The sequence below is a fragment of the Alosa alosa genome, chromosome 1, assembly GCF_017589495.1.
Source record: "Alosa alosa isolate M-15738 ecotype Scorff River chromosome 1, AALO_Geno_1.1, whole genome shotgun sequence".
Classification (NCBI taxonomy): domain Eukaryota; kingdom Metazoa; phylum Chordata; class Actinopteri; order Clupeiformes; family Clupeidae; genus Alosa; species Alosa alosa.
In genome coordinates this window covers 45876269-45891601 of record NC_063189.1, presented here as the reverse complement: position 1 = coordinate 45891601, position 15333 = coordinate 45876269, and positions in this window count along the sequence as shown.

The following is a 15333-nucleotide window of genomic DNA, read 5'->3' as shown; positions in this document are numbered from 1 at the left end:
ATTAAGCCCAGAGAGGGTCCATGCATTACCTCACTGGGCATTACAGTCTCAACATCAAGCCGACCTGTTATGGTCAAATCAAAATGGGTCAGAGTGCCCTGTCCATATGACCAACCGTAGTATTGCTGTAGTGCAGTATGATGTGACTCATGTCAGGTTGACCCATTCGCATTGCAGTAATAGGATGTACATGTTCATCAGTGGAACATCTTCACTCGGCCTCAGGCAGTGAGGAATACTAAGCGACCCCACTAGTTGATCAAACTTGCCCTGACTGTCTATTTTTCTGTTTGTCTGTGTGTGTGTGTGTGTGTGTGTGTGTGTGTGTGTGTGTGTGTGTGTGTGTGTGTGTGTGTGTGTGTGTGTCTGTGTGTCTGTGTGTGAGAAGAAGGAGAGAGAGAGAGAGATGAAAAAAAAACAGAGGTGATTTTTTTGCACCCTCTAGCGTTTCCTTTCAGCACCTTAAATTCCATCCACTGTTTCCCCTGAGGGGTCAACAACCAGGTGAGCGTGCCACGGAGGACAATCTAGGACAGAAAAACAACCAGGTGAGCGCACCACGGAGGACAATCTAGGACAGAACATTTGGCCCCGTAAGCAAGGTTGTGTGCACTTTCACATGCTTTCATCCTACTGAAGCATTCTGCCCTCATGGGCAGACACCAACCACCATGCTGCATGATTCACTTTCTCTCTGTATAACGGCCTGAATAACATTTCTGCTGTGTACGGTGGGAACGTGAGGTGAGGAGCTTACTGAATCAGCTGTAGGGGTGCTGTCTGTGGTGACTGAGGAGACACCAACATGCGATGCAGATGATCCCAAAAGTCACTTGCACTGACATTCTTTCTGAAATGACCTGGACATTTTTGGTTCTTCACATTTGAATTTTTGTTCAAATCGCAAGTGTACACACACACATGATACAGATGAAGAGGAGCCTCTCAAACTGGTCCTGTTTTCTCACTGCAGGTCTTGCGGAGTTTATGTGTGTGTGTGTGTGTGTGTGTGTGTGTGTGTGTGTGTGTGTGTGTGTACAGTATATGGAGAGCTCCGTTTCACTGCATATTATCTTCGTTGGTTCATCAGTTATTTGTGTTCATCAGTTTATGAATCAGTTATTTGTCTCTATTGCATCTCAACCTTCATTTTAGGTCAGAATATGATAAGCTTATATGGTTCATATTTTTGTTAAATATTTTAGCAATACAATACTTTCGTCTTATTCTACTCAAAAACGTACAAAGCGCTTAGAAAATATGGTTATATCAGTGCTGTCTACTATAAGCAACAACAAAAAAACAACAGAAGACATCCTTGCCCCGTTCTCCCTCTCTAAAAAATGTGAGCCCATCACTTGGCTGCCGCAGAGAGCTAGAGTGGCACCGGACATCTGGCTGCTGTCCCCCACAGACAACACTCTCCCGGAGCTACATCTCAGTGACACAGCAGAGGATCCAGCCACTGGGTCACACACACGCGCAAAGTGCCTCTCTACGCAACATTCCACAAGAAGGATCATGGAGGATCAGGGAGACGATGCCTCATCTTTTGTGTGTGTGTGTGTGTGTGTGTGTGTGTGTGTGTGTAGAGAGGGGGGGGGAGGGGTGTTAGTGTAGGTGTGTACTTAATCTTTAGAATAATTAAGTTGTGCCTGTAAAATAGTCCCAAATGGAACCTAGCCTCTCACAGGTTTGCTTTCTGTAGAAGCTGTGCTGACATATGATGCGCAGGTTCCCCAGTGTCTCATTGTTACTCCACAGGATTCTCCCACTCAATCCTTGACATGCCTAATCCGCCCCTGCCTGTCTGAATAATCCCATTAGGCTTCATTGTATTCCAAAAGAATAACAGACTTTGTGTAAATAAACTATTCCTGAAAGCTCTGGGACTATAGCTCTTGCCTCAAGTGGCTATTTTTTTGTGTTCAGTCCTCTTTTTAAAAATGAGCAAACACATTTTCTTTTTCATGGAGGATGAAAGTGAAATTGGAGGCAATAATTGGTGGGCATTGTAATACTGTAATACTCTCCCTGGACACTCCAAGATAAGGATGCAAATACGAAGAATTCAAATCAAATGGGATTGTGTGGCTGTAGAGGTGGGGGGTGGGGCTCGCTTTCCTAATCTATGATTTCAGGGGAATCTTGCAGATCCAATTGTCTTTCCTTCACCTCAGAACCAGATTTTATTTCATAATCACGATTACTGTTTTTGAGGCCATTATGGTGGTTTCCTCTGTATTAACATAGTGACCGTGATTTGTTCAACTAAGAGTTGTTCCTGGACCAACATTGTAATGACGGTCCTGGACAAACATGACAATGTGGGTCCTGGACCAACACTGTAAAGACAGTCCTGGACAAACATGACAATGGCAGTCCAAGACCAACATGGCAACATCGCTCCAGGACCATGTACAAACAAAAGCTACTGCTTCAGCCTATTACCAAGCTACATTAGTAGTCCAAAAGTGTGCTCCTTAGCCAGTGAACTAACATAACACCGGCTTGACACTTCACATAGTTGCATGCTTCACCTACCTATTAGCAAGCTAATTTGGTAGCATAAATGTATGTTCCCTAGCCTAGCCTCTAACATAATAATAGCGGCACCAAGATTGCTAAATGAGCTTCAAAGCTACTTCAACTACTGTATCCCTTCAAAATAAGTTATTTAAAAGATGCATAGCCACTGAATTACCTATTAGGAAGCTAATGTATTACAGTAAATGTGTGGTCCCTAGCCTGGCAGCTAACATTAGACAAACATGGATCCAAGTCAGCTAAAACGAAAATAAAAAATTATCACCACTTTTGTTCAGAAATTCTAAAACAACGATGTTTTTTAACACTTCAAAATAACATTTGCTAAATTAACCTTACATTTTTCAGTAGCCATAGGTGTGTAGATTTGAACAAAATCTGGTTTGGTTCTTAACGGGAGCATTTACTGCCTGAAATATCCGATTTTGCTTACCACGCTCGGAGTTATAATGCTGGCCTGATGGGTCGCCTATTTACACCGTTTCAACAGCACATGAACGGTTAGACCGAGAATTCTCGTCATGAAATTAAAATTCCACTGGAGCTCCAAGCGGTTGTGTACACGCAGCCTTACAACACTGTTTACAGCTCTTTGAGTCACGGTAAAATGTAATTTACAGGTACATAGGTAATTTAGATACACCTATGGTGTGGGTGGTTGCGTTTCTGTAGGAGTCCGCTGTCTTGGTTTGTATAGAAATGGATATTAAGTGACACATACAAGCAAGACGGTGGAAATACGGGACCGACGGTAATAGGGGGAGTTCCGATACCTGTATTGAGATACAAGTTATGATGACCCACTGGTTGTTTCTGGAGGGAAATTTCAAAATGGCAATGGGAAAAGCATGAGGCTCACATTGATGACATCACAACTCTTACTTGACACAACTCTTACTTGAACAAATCACGGTCACCGTATTAACATAGTGGTCCCCCAGCTTTACATGCCCCCCTCAATCCTCTTCCTTTAGCCATGGGGACTCAAAAGAGGTCACTGCGACACTTGCTGACAGACAGCACACAGACACAGTGAGTACGTGTTACGCAATGTTGCCCTTTAATTATGTAAGGAGCGATCGTCAGAAGTGTTCTTCAAAGAGAGAGGAAGCTTGCCGGAGTCCCAGATGAGCGCATGCAAATCAACACTTTGTGTTCCTCAGAAGCCGACTGCCACTGTAATTGTTCCTCTGGAGGACGCCGCTTGTCTTCGTTGTGTTGTGCCACCACAGCGTTTGACATGGAGAAAATGGGTATACTTATCTCAACACTTCTTTTTTATACAGTAAATAAGTTGTGAGTGGTTTGTCCATGTTCTAATCTGTAGTAATGTTCCTTCAAGCTCCACTTTCTCAGTTTCCCAGTCACCATACGACAGATTGTGCTTTTCATCTTCAGGGAACTATTTTGATGACACTCATCTTTTGTTGCTATTGAACTCTAGCAATTGCTCTTGCTCCTGAGCATTCCAGTGGTTGAGATTTTTTTTATCATTTATTTATTACTTTGTGTCAGACTTCTGACTCCATGTGTCCTACCACTGCTCTTTTCCACTTTGGCAGAATGGATGAATAACAAGAATTGTGGACATGTTTGATGGTACGTCTATTGAAGTTGTCACAACGATGTGCACTTTTGCACTGATCGCTTTTTTCTCTGTTCATCTCAGTGTGTATCTTTCATCCTCTTGCTCTCGATATCCTTCAGGGTCTCAAGGTGGTGAGGGCTGAGTAAGGTCTAAACATGTTCCTCACACTGACTGGACTCAATGATGACTGGATGCAATGCACACAATACTCACAAGTTATGTTACAATTCATAACTTCAACTTCAATCATTTCAGGGTTTGTGTTTTTCTTACCATTTTCCTTCTATAAAGTGATAACCTGTGATGAGCAGTTGAGTACTGACATATGGGTTAGAATCACATCCAATCAATATATTTCACGAAATGACGGTAAAACCCAGCATGCCTTGCAGGCATTCCATGGATCATGCTCTTTGGTAAGTGACCCTCATACCAATTTGTTTCTTCAGGTGTTCAATATTAAAGCACAGCCATTTAGCTGACAGTTTTCACCCATTTAACATACTGTATGTGCCTTGCAGTTTGCATATCGCAAGACATATAAGGCTTATAATTTGAAATGGTTATCCTGAAAAGAGCATAAATTGACACCAACTCTTGTTAGCTCTGAAATCCTGCACATGAGTGACTCTGAAAATATTGCATGGTTCCAAAAAGGCAACATATTGTGTTGTGGAGCAATGGCGCTGCGGTGTGGCAATAATCTAGTGTAATCTTTAATAACATCCTACCAGGCAAGACTGACAACAATAAGCTTTAGCTGGTCATCCTGGATGGGGGGCACCACCGAACCCCTGATGTCATCCCGAAAATGTTGCCATGATATTGCCCCTTCCAAACCCCATGCCCCCCCAAGCCAAGGCCACCCCCTGCTACCTCACCAAATTACTGCCATGGCCAGGATGTCCCATATGTTTGTTGACTCCTGTCATGTCAGGAGGTGGTCATATTGCTTTTCTCTGCTCACTATCTGTCATGGGGTTTGGATTCAGTAGGGCAGAAAAAAAGGAGTGCTCATTCTGGCTATAATGGTTGTCACTCTTACCGTACATGGGTAAGAGGTGTGTACAGTATGTGTGTGTGTGTGTGTGTGTTTGTGTGTGTGTGTTTGTGTGTGTGTGTGTGTGTGTGTGTGTGTGTGTGTGTGTGTGTGTGTGTGTGTGTACTGTATATACTTTGTTCATACAGTGATAGACTGTTTCAATCGTGTGGTGTGTGCATGCGTTACGGATGACTAATCTCCCTCCAGGTGAGCATTGCTGTGCTGTGCATCCACACACTGCGCTCTGGGTTGTGTAGCCATGCGTGTGTGTGTGTGTGTGTGTGTGTGTGTGTGCGTGTGTGCGTGTGTGTGTGTGTGTGTGTGTGTGTGTGTGTGTGTGTGTGTTAGTGTGTGTGTGTGTGTGTGTGCGTCGGGTGAAACAGACCGAGCCAGCTGAGAGGAGACAAGACGGACAAGGTGCTTGTGAATGTGAGGCCGCTCTCTGGCGGCTGTGGTGATGTTCTGTGCTGTGCTGTGCGTGGGAAGGAGCAGAGTCATGCAGGCTCCTTCTCGGCCTGTTATTCCCCTGAATGATGTGTGGGGCTATACACACCCATCTCAGCACTATTCCACCTTCCTCTAGGCCACAGACGAGCTATTACTCACCTGTCACAGAGACTGATGCCACCTACCTGCAGCTTGCACAAGGGGAACACAGGTAACATGGATCAGGAAAGAAAGATGCACTTGGTTAGAGGTCACCGACTGAAATGAACTTTTCAAAGCTTTAAAGCTATAGGCTACATAAAACATGACAACACATGTACACTAAAAGCAATTTTCTCTGCGTTGAGCATGTTTTATTTCATAAATCGGCTGAACTCAACGCAATTGGCTGATCAAACATTGTTTGAAATCTGGGTAAAGGGTTCCAGTAAGAATGTGAGTATGTAAATGACATGGAGTGAACAGATGAATGTTTTATGAATACGCCTTTGGTGTGCACATGCAAATGAACCAGGATGAATGGATGAATGTTTAATGGACGCCATTGTGATAAAGGAATCCCCTAAATAGGGCGCCAACAGCACTGCCACTTCAACAAAAAAATACAGACTGCATTGTGGTGCTGCCAGAAAAGTGATGCGATGAATCCAGATTAGTAAACAGTGTTAATCGGGCCGTGATTGGCAGGACAGCTGGAAGGGCTATTGTGACGAGTCGTATGCTTCTTGTTTTGTAAGTGCAGGATCCTATTGTTTGTGCACTAAATCCAATTACCCAAACTGGGGTGGGATGCAAACTTATGAGGTTAATATGAACAAGAATGTACATTCATATGTAAGGCACTGATACATACATGACAGCAGCTCACATGTGTTCTCTACTAAAGACCTACGTTAAATAGTGTGGTTTTATTTTAATAAGGTATAAAGAGTTGGTGGGTTGAGAGACAAACTACTATGAAAAACACTTTCAGAACAATTACATGGACATGATTTTAGCTGGAAAGTGTTCAGAAAAGTGATATCTTCAGACGTCAGCTCTATATAGAAAATCATGACTGACATGACCTCCATCAGCATGTTTTCCTGATTGCAGATTATGACCAAAACAGATGGTAGGAAAAAATCGTTTAACCCTCCACATACACAAATGTGTGCACGAATAGGCACACACACACACACACACACACACACACACACACACACACACACATCCCACTCCCATTTTTCCTGATCCTAACAACAACTCCACAGTGGTATAAAAGGGAAATGGAGCTTAGCAGAAATATTGTCAGACTGCCCTGAAAACAGAGAGAGGAAAAGAGAGAGAGAGAGAGAGAGAGAGAGGGAGGGAGCGAGAGGAAGAGAGAGAGCTGGGCAAGCATATTGAAAGAGGCGGCATTTGAATTGCTAATCAGCATTCCCAAATAGAATGGAGAGTAAGCCTAAAATAAAAGCAGCAGCCAGGGTTTGGTTAACCCTTGGGTGTTCAACATCCCGGCTGCGGCAGTACGGGATCAAAGCGTTTCCTCAGAACTGCAGAACTGAGCTTTTTTTTTCACAGGCACAGCTTTTCTCCTCCTCCTCCCTCTCTCCCTCTATGTTTCTCTCTTTCTCCTCTCTCCCTCCTTCCCTCTCTCTCACTTGCTCCCTCTCGTATTCAAGTTGCTCTAATTTCAAAATCTTTGCCTGAGAGAGAAACACAAAGAGATGTGTGTCAAAAATATCTGAATCAGGCAGATTATGTCTCTCGCTTTCAGTGTTAAAGATCACTGGTGAGCCTTTGTCTGCTCGTGTCTATATATCAATCATCATTTATCATTTAACTCCTGGACTTTCATACTTCTAACCCTGTGTGTGATTTGTGAGGGTCTTTTATCTTTGCTCTCATGCTGTGTGTGTGTGTGTGTGTGTGTGTGTGTGTGTGTGTGTGTGTGTGTGTGTTCTGTTTGCTCGTGTGCTTATGTGTTTGCTTATTTGTGTGTGTGTGTGTGTGTGTATGTGTGTGTGTGCATATTTCCACAGATGCTTGTACAAAACAATCACGTCCCCCTAAATATTGGTCCTCCTTCTGTAGAGGGGGATTTATATGCCTCCACGCCCCCTCTGTCCCCTCCACCCGCACGGTGCCCTGTTAGCATGGGTGGAGCAGCTGGCATCCCTGGCACACCTTGGAGAGTAAGCACTGCAGCAGAGGAGGAGTCTGCACCAGGCCCCCCGTGTCCAACATGTGATGCCACGTCACTCTGAGGAGTGCAGCATGCCAAGGATACCCACTCCTCAAATGTAGGTCAGATTTGATTTTCTCTCTCTCTTCTCTCTCTCTCTCTCTCTGCTCACTGCAGACACATCACATCACCGTGAGAGTGAAAGGCTTAAACGTGCCAACCTCACAAGTCACAACTACAGTATGATTTTCCTCTCAGCTAGCCTGATTATGGCTGCCTGCAGCTGAATGGCACGCCGATCGATGTTAGTGCTATTGGCCCCTATTTGTATGCAACTGCTCCTTCCACAGCCGAGATGATTTTTTCTGACATACCGATGGCAGGAAACGCTGGGGTTGGGCATGCCATATTTGCACAGAACACATGCATTTGCATAGATATTGTTTCAGGATGCCAGGTTGGGCGACATGCTTGCATGTGTGTGATTGACAGGCATGTAGCACACTCCAGACATATAAAGAATAAGACATACATGGCGGTGTGTTAACCCTCTTCTCCTTGTTCCAGCCTGTAGCGTCACGCTGTTCTTGTACCGCCAAGGCCCTATTACCATCCGCCATCACACAGCAGGTGGGCCTCAACTCAGATTGCATTGCACACCTTCTGTCCTTGGCATTGACCTTGACAGATACATTCACGTTGCCAGTTTAACTCTCCGAGAAAGCCCCAGCATATACCCCATGCTGATGTGTGTGAGTAGAATGGGCCCATCTCACTGAGTCTCTTTTAATTACATCTCGCATGTCTGCAGAGTTGCCTCTTAGTACCACACCTGCTGCTGAGCTAACCCACCCACCCCACCCCCACACACACACACACACATACACACACACACACACACCCTATTGCTGCTGTGCAGGGTGGTGTGTTGCCCTATCCTCCCACTTTGGTGTCTTAACTCCGAGGAGTCCTTTAATCTGCCATTAAGACAGGGAGAGAGAGAGGCTTACCTCTGTTCCTCTCACCAAATCCACCTCTAACATCCTCCCCTAGAGCTGTGATCTGACATCCCTCCGAGGATTACTGCAGCTATCACCCAGAAATGGAATAGAGAAAAGAGAGAGATGGAGGGGGATGGAGAGAAAGAGGGAGAGAGAAAAAGAGCGAGGGAGAGAGGGTGGGTGAAAGGATGGGGGAGAGAGCAGAGTGCAGAGCAGCATCACCACCTTGTTCACATTCCGCTCACACTCAAGGCACACACACACACACACACACACACACACACACACACACACACACACACACACGGCACTACTGTACTCTCGATCCCACATTCAATCTGAGCACGACTGAAACAGTGACCTAGTTGTACACGTACACATGGAGGTGGCCAGGTGAGGGGAGGCTCGGATTGCATGATTGCATGATTGCGGCCAACGGTCTGACCACCAACCCCACCCCCCCACCAGATCATCACCGTTCCTCCCAGCCGTGAGTAACGCCGCTCTGATGGCTGCCCATCTGCACTGGCCAGGGACGGTGCGCAGTGGGGGTGGGGGACGGAGAGCGCCAACAGAGGCGTCCGTAACAGACCACCTCTTTTAGCCGCACCTCGTGGACGCGGGGCAGATGGCCCGAGCCCCGTGCCAGGAGATCTCCCTCTCTCTTTGACCATCTGTGGACAAGGTCTGGAGGGCTTCTCTTCCCCATGCAGCTCACTTTCAGAGGTCCCCTGCAACAACAACAGCCCTCCCCCCAGTCCAGTCCTGTCCAGCACCCCCAGCTCCCTCCTCTCCATTTGAGCCGCTGCCCGAGAAAGAAAGAGAGAGAAAAAAGCAACTCTTGGCCGTTGAATGGCGAGCTCACAGGAGGAAGGAATTTATTTTCGCTTAATGGCATTGGGCGTACATTGACCCTTGACCACCTTTGATTGCCACCCTTGATTGCCACCCCTTCGGTTGCCATGGTAACCACATCCTGGTCAGCTGAGCGCGATCCTGAGCGGAACATCCTGCCATCACATCCTGTTACCCTGCTCTGGTGGGTCTGAGACCCCCTGCCTCCACCACCCCCCCTTAAGCAGGGTGCTCCATGTATGCAGATGAAGAGGAGTTTCCTGAACTGGTTCTGCCTTCTCAGTGCTTGTGTTGCAGAGTTTGTGTGTGTGAGTGTGTGTGTATGTGTGTGTGTTTTTGTGTGTGTGTGTGTGTGTGTGTGAGAGAGAGAGAGAGTTTAACAGAGAGAGAGAGAGAGTGTGTGAGAGGGAGAGGCAGAGAGAGCGGTAGAGACTGTGTGTGCATGTGTGTGTGTGTGTGTGTGTGCATGTGTGTGTGTCCATCCTCAATGCATATGTGTGTGGTGTGAGACTGTGAGGGAGCGGGCTGGATCAGTCGCCTCAGCTGCAGCAGGCTGCCTTCGCTAAGCAGAGCACGGCGAGGGGATGAGAAGGCAGCAGAGCACACATCTGCACCAGAGCAGGTCATGGTTGACTGGAGCTCCTGCAGCGACCCAGCTCTCTCTCTCTCTCTCTCTCTCTCTCTCTCTCTCTCACTCACATCTATGTCTCTTTTACTCTCTCCTCCTGTTCTAATCCTCCCTCTTTCTTTCTCTCCTCTCTCTCACTCTTCTGTCTCTTTCTCTGTCTCTCCAATTCTCTTTTCTGTCTGTCTCTCTCTGTCTTTCTCATATAAACAAACAGACAAACACAAACACAGAGAGAGACTAGAGGGTGTGTGTGTGTGTGTGTGTGTGTGTGTGTGTGTGTGTGTGTGTGTGTGTGTGTGTGTGTGTGTGTGTGTGTGTGTGTGTGTGTGTGTGTGTGTGTGTGTGTATGTGTGTGTGTGTGTGTGTGTGTGTGTGTGTGTGTGTGTGTGTGTGTGTGTGTGTGTGTGTGTGTGTGTGTTGTGTGTGTGTGTGTGCAGTGATTGCAAAGTTGACAATTGAAATCTCTCTCTATGCCCAGTGCGCACAATTTCCTATATAAAACAGCATTAGCCAAGCAAAGCAGTTAGCGTGTCATTCAAGAGCTGTTAAATCAGATGATCACTGGAGTTGATAAAAGCTCAGATGTGAAATGTGCAAATTCCTCATGTATATATATCAAATGAAAAGGTATGTGTGTTGACTTTCTTGAGTGTCCAGTATACATATTATGTCTATGTGTGCAGTCATATGTGCTTGTGCACACAAATGAGCAATCGTATACGTACATGCATGCATGTCTGTGCAAGCATGCATTCATGCATGTGTGTGTGTGTGTGTGTGTGTGTGTGTGTGTGTGTGTGCGTGTGCGTGTGTGTGTACATATGGTCTCGATGTGTTGATGTGTAAATGCACACATGTCCACAATAGTGTTTCTATGTGTGTGTGTGTGTGTGTGTGTGTGTGTGTGTGTGTGAGCCATGCATGTGCAGGATCTTTCTGCATGTGTGTCCTCTCTGTGTGCGGTGTGCGCTCAGGCACATGTGGCTGAGCATTGGTCATTCCCTCTGCACCTCAGACAGAGCTGACTCACCACAGATGGAGGACTCTCTCTCTGCCCTGTGTTATTCCTCTGACACATGTCACATGTCATAGTGGATGAGCTCGCGTCAAGGTGCCATGTGCCCATGTGGTATCACTACCACACCGCATCACACAGTGACATCTCATCTCTCAGATGTCAGAATTGGAGGATGTTTCTCTTCCTCTCTCCCTCTCTACTCTCTCTCTCTCTCTCTCTCTCTCTCTCTCTCTCTCTCTCTCACACACTCTCTGTCACAGTTAGAATGGCATGAGAGCCACTGTCGCTTTTGTGGTGCCTGTTGGTCAGTTGGTGGACACTGGCTATCTGATGTACCATGACTAATGTATAATCTGAGCTGTAATGTTACTTGTTTAGAGAGAGTAGCTAAGGGTGTTTTGATGTGAGGGGTTAACTGGGTTAGTTCATTCATAATCTTCAAATCGTAAAGTGTGTACATGTTAATTTTCAAATATTTATAGTCAAATTATAATTAATGACATTTCCTAGGCTGCTCATTAAGGCCCGGCAGAGAGAAAGAGAGAGAGAGAGAGAGAGAGAGAGAGAGAGAGAGAGAGAGAGAGAGAGAGAGCTTGTTTGTATGTGCATGAGAGTGAACGTGTATATTTGGAGGGCTCTTACATCTATTAAGCGCACAGACATGAAAGACCCTTTGGACAAATTGGGTTTGAACAGTAGTTTCCATGACAACAGGTTGTCCTGAGTGCGGAGTTTAGTTGAAACATGTGTATGGGTGCCCTGCTCAGAGGGTCCCCCTGGAGGAGCTGTGTGCACCATTCATCGGTTTCTGTCCTTGTTTTGTAGGGAAATAGATGAACACTCAGAACACAATGCTCAAGCATGATGTTTTCCCCCCCAAAAGAGGCCAGTTACAGTTTTTATTTCAGCTCACTCTAAAAGCTTACAAACACAAAAACTTTGATTGGATGAGAACATTTCACTTTTCGAATGCATTACATCAATTACTGGAAACTTGAACTGAACACTAAAAAGCAGCCAGTATTATTTTAGTTGTTTAAAGTTCAGACAGCAAGTTACATTTTCATAAAAGAGTCAGAATATTTTATATAGACCCTGTTTGCCTGTTTTGGCCTTAAAATTGGATCTGGGCATGAGCAGAATTCTAAACTGGTCCAAGCCAGAGGTCAAGCCCTATCCATCAATGTCAGTCAGAGCAGGGCCATGACAATAAATGATAATTCACACAGTTGAAGGCAAAAACCGAGAGTGATATGGTCAGTTTAATTGTAATTCAGATGTGATTACTTGAAGACCTGATGAAAACAGTCAATTGTGAGCAAATTTTCAAACCGGGACTTCACTCCTCACAATCTGTTCACAGGTCGTTCCAGATGCTTCACAAAGAAGGCTCATTAATCATTGAAAATTAACTCTTTTTGTGATGAGCGCAATTGATGTGGCCGGCCGCCCAAATGGTGCTGCATTGACAGTCCAGGCAGAATGGAGAAAGCGTTGGCAAGTTTCTCACAAAGGAGCAGAGAGGCGCACTCACTATAGGGGTGGCTCAGTACATCAGTTTGTCTGGAATCAGATGATAACAAATTCACTGATGCTGAGTTCCTACTATCCCAGTTAGAGATGTTAGTGTTTATTTACAGATGTTTAATATTAATTTACAAAACAAACAGCCAGGCAGACCAAACACCAAATTCAGATAAAGAAAACACAGACTTCAATCACTAGCCTGGCGGGCCATCCTATATCATTGATATATAGTCTGGAATCGAACCATTCACCTCGCTTAATCCAAGGGGCGGGCAAAGAATTGTCTTTCAAACTGCCTAGGCATGCAATAGGCCAGCGCCACGACCATATCATTATCCCGGTCGGCAAAACGGCAAATAGGCTACATCCTTCTTCGAAAGGAATGACTTAAGTGCATTGTGTTGCTCAACTTTCAAAGAAAAGCACAAGTCCAACTCCTCCAAAGACGCCAACGCGATTCAAACAACCGCTCTTCATTCACCATAGCCACCTTCCTTGTTCACCGTCGCAGGACTGTCATTATCAAGCCTTAAGACTCTCTAACAAAATAGAGCGCTGTGATTGGATGACGTCCACGGCGTCAGCCAATAGAAATCCCTATGGTTTGATATTAGACGTACAGGCTGAGCAAATTAATTTGCCGCCGCAAGGGTGCGTCTAGATTTCTAGGCTATTCAATCACAGCTATTGATTGATAATAGCAGCTCTGTATTCATAGCAAGTAAGTGTATAGATTTGACTAGTCAAGGTAGTCCCAATGATTTTACAACAAAATCTGAAATTTAGAATGTTAAGGAGCCCCTGAACATTATATTTGACAAGAATGAAGCATGTCTATTTAGTGTTCTTTTGACTATCATTGGATTAAATAATTCAGTTGATTATTATTATTTATTTATTTATTTATTGCTTTGACTAGATTACTTGTTTTATTGACTCTTACTGTGCACTTAATGTAGATCTCTTAGAACAAAAGGTCCATGAATATGACATATATTTAATAGATCAGAGACATATATGTAATAGATCAGAGACATACTGAATGTAAAAAGCCTTTTAATGACATCCGTAGAATATTATGAAATATTTGTGATAATGTTCAAAACAATTGTAAAATAACATGACAACAAGATGACGTGATGCACCATGTTTAAGCAGGATTAATTGTGCTGTGGCAGGCCATATTGTTTGAGCTTGAGCTCAAGACCCATTTAATGTTTTTTGTTCTAATGGACAGCATGGGTGCATCTACGTGATGGAGACTGGGGTGGGGTAGGTATAGGGGCTTACACCAAAATGGGGGTGGGGAGAGGAGAGGAGAGGAGAGGAGGGGAGATTAAAACCGCTGCCGCCAATAAACAAAGTGCATGTGTGTGAAACATGGAGATTGCTGTGGGAGACGGCAGACAACAGGGATCACGTCCATCTGCAGGGGCTCCCAGATTACTGCTCCATAAGCCAGCAGGCCACATGTCAATCATCCTGTCTGTGGCAGGGCACTGTCACAGAGCTCACAGACTAGACACTTGAGATCTACACAGAGCGACAGACGCATCACACAACAAACACATTCACCCAGCCCTATGATTCAGTGTTTATCCTGAGGTGTACTTCCCGTCCCATGGTTGGGGGAAGTTTTCGGATTTGTAAATGGTTGACATTAGCAGCTGGTTTGCCACACATGTCCAATGACATTCAGAGTGTGTCGGTGCTTTGACAGAGAACGCTCTTCTTAAGGGGCACAGAGACTTCATCACTTCCATTAAACACATCATGGTAAATACAGCATTTCAATCCTGTGTTTCACAATAACAAATATGGCCCTAGCAGAGTGCAGTTTATACTAATGTATCAGGGGGTCTATTCATGAAGTCATGAAGAGGTCAGACTTAATCCCACCACAAACAGTGAATAGAGATACATCCACCATCAAGAACATGGCTTCCCTCTTATCAGCCTATTGTGATTTGACATCCAGTCCGAATTTTTTTCACACAGCCTCCACAGCAAGTTCATTTTTAACTTTCTAATTGTTTGGCACTCATGTAGGCCTACATGTTATCTAATAAAAAATAGTTATTATTATGATATTAATGTAGCTCTTGAGTTAATAGGAGGCACCTCTTCCTTGATGAACACTGCTGTATCTGACAGCATTATGGCATGTTTGACAGTTTAGCACAACACGCGATGTATTACGTATAGCATGACATCCCAGTAAAATAAAGACTTGTTTTCTAATTAATCAGGAGACTCTCACATGAACAGTAACATTGTCCCACGGACACTGACTCATCAACCGTCATCAGCACAGTGGGCACCCATCATTTCATTTGTGATTGAAGTAACAGGCGTGAAAGAGTGGACAACAACTGTTGTGTCCGTTGCCCCCTATTTTGCTTTGAATCTAATCCCCCTTTCCCTTCCCCCCACGTTCATCTTACTCCAAACGTATCGCCCGTCCACATTATCCTCTGTGCATTTTAATTTTTTTTTTCTGTCATGGGTCTACA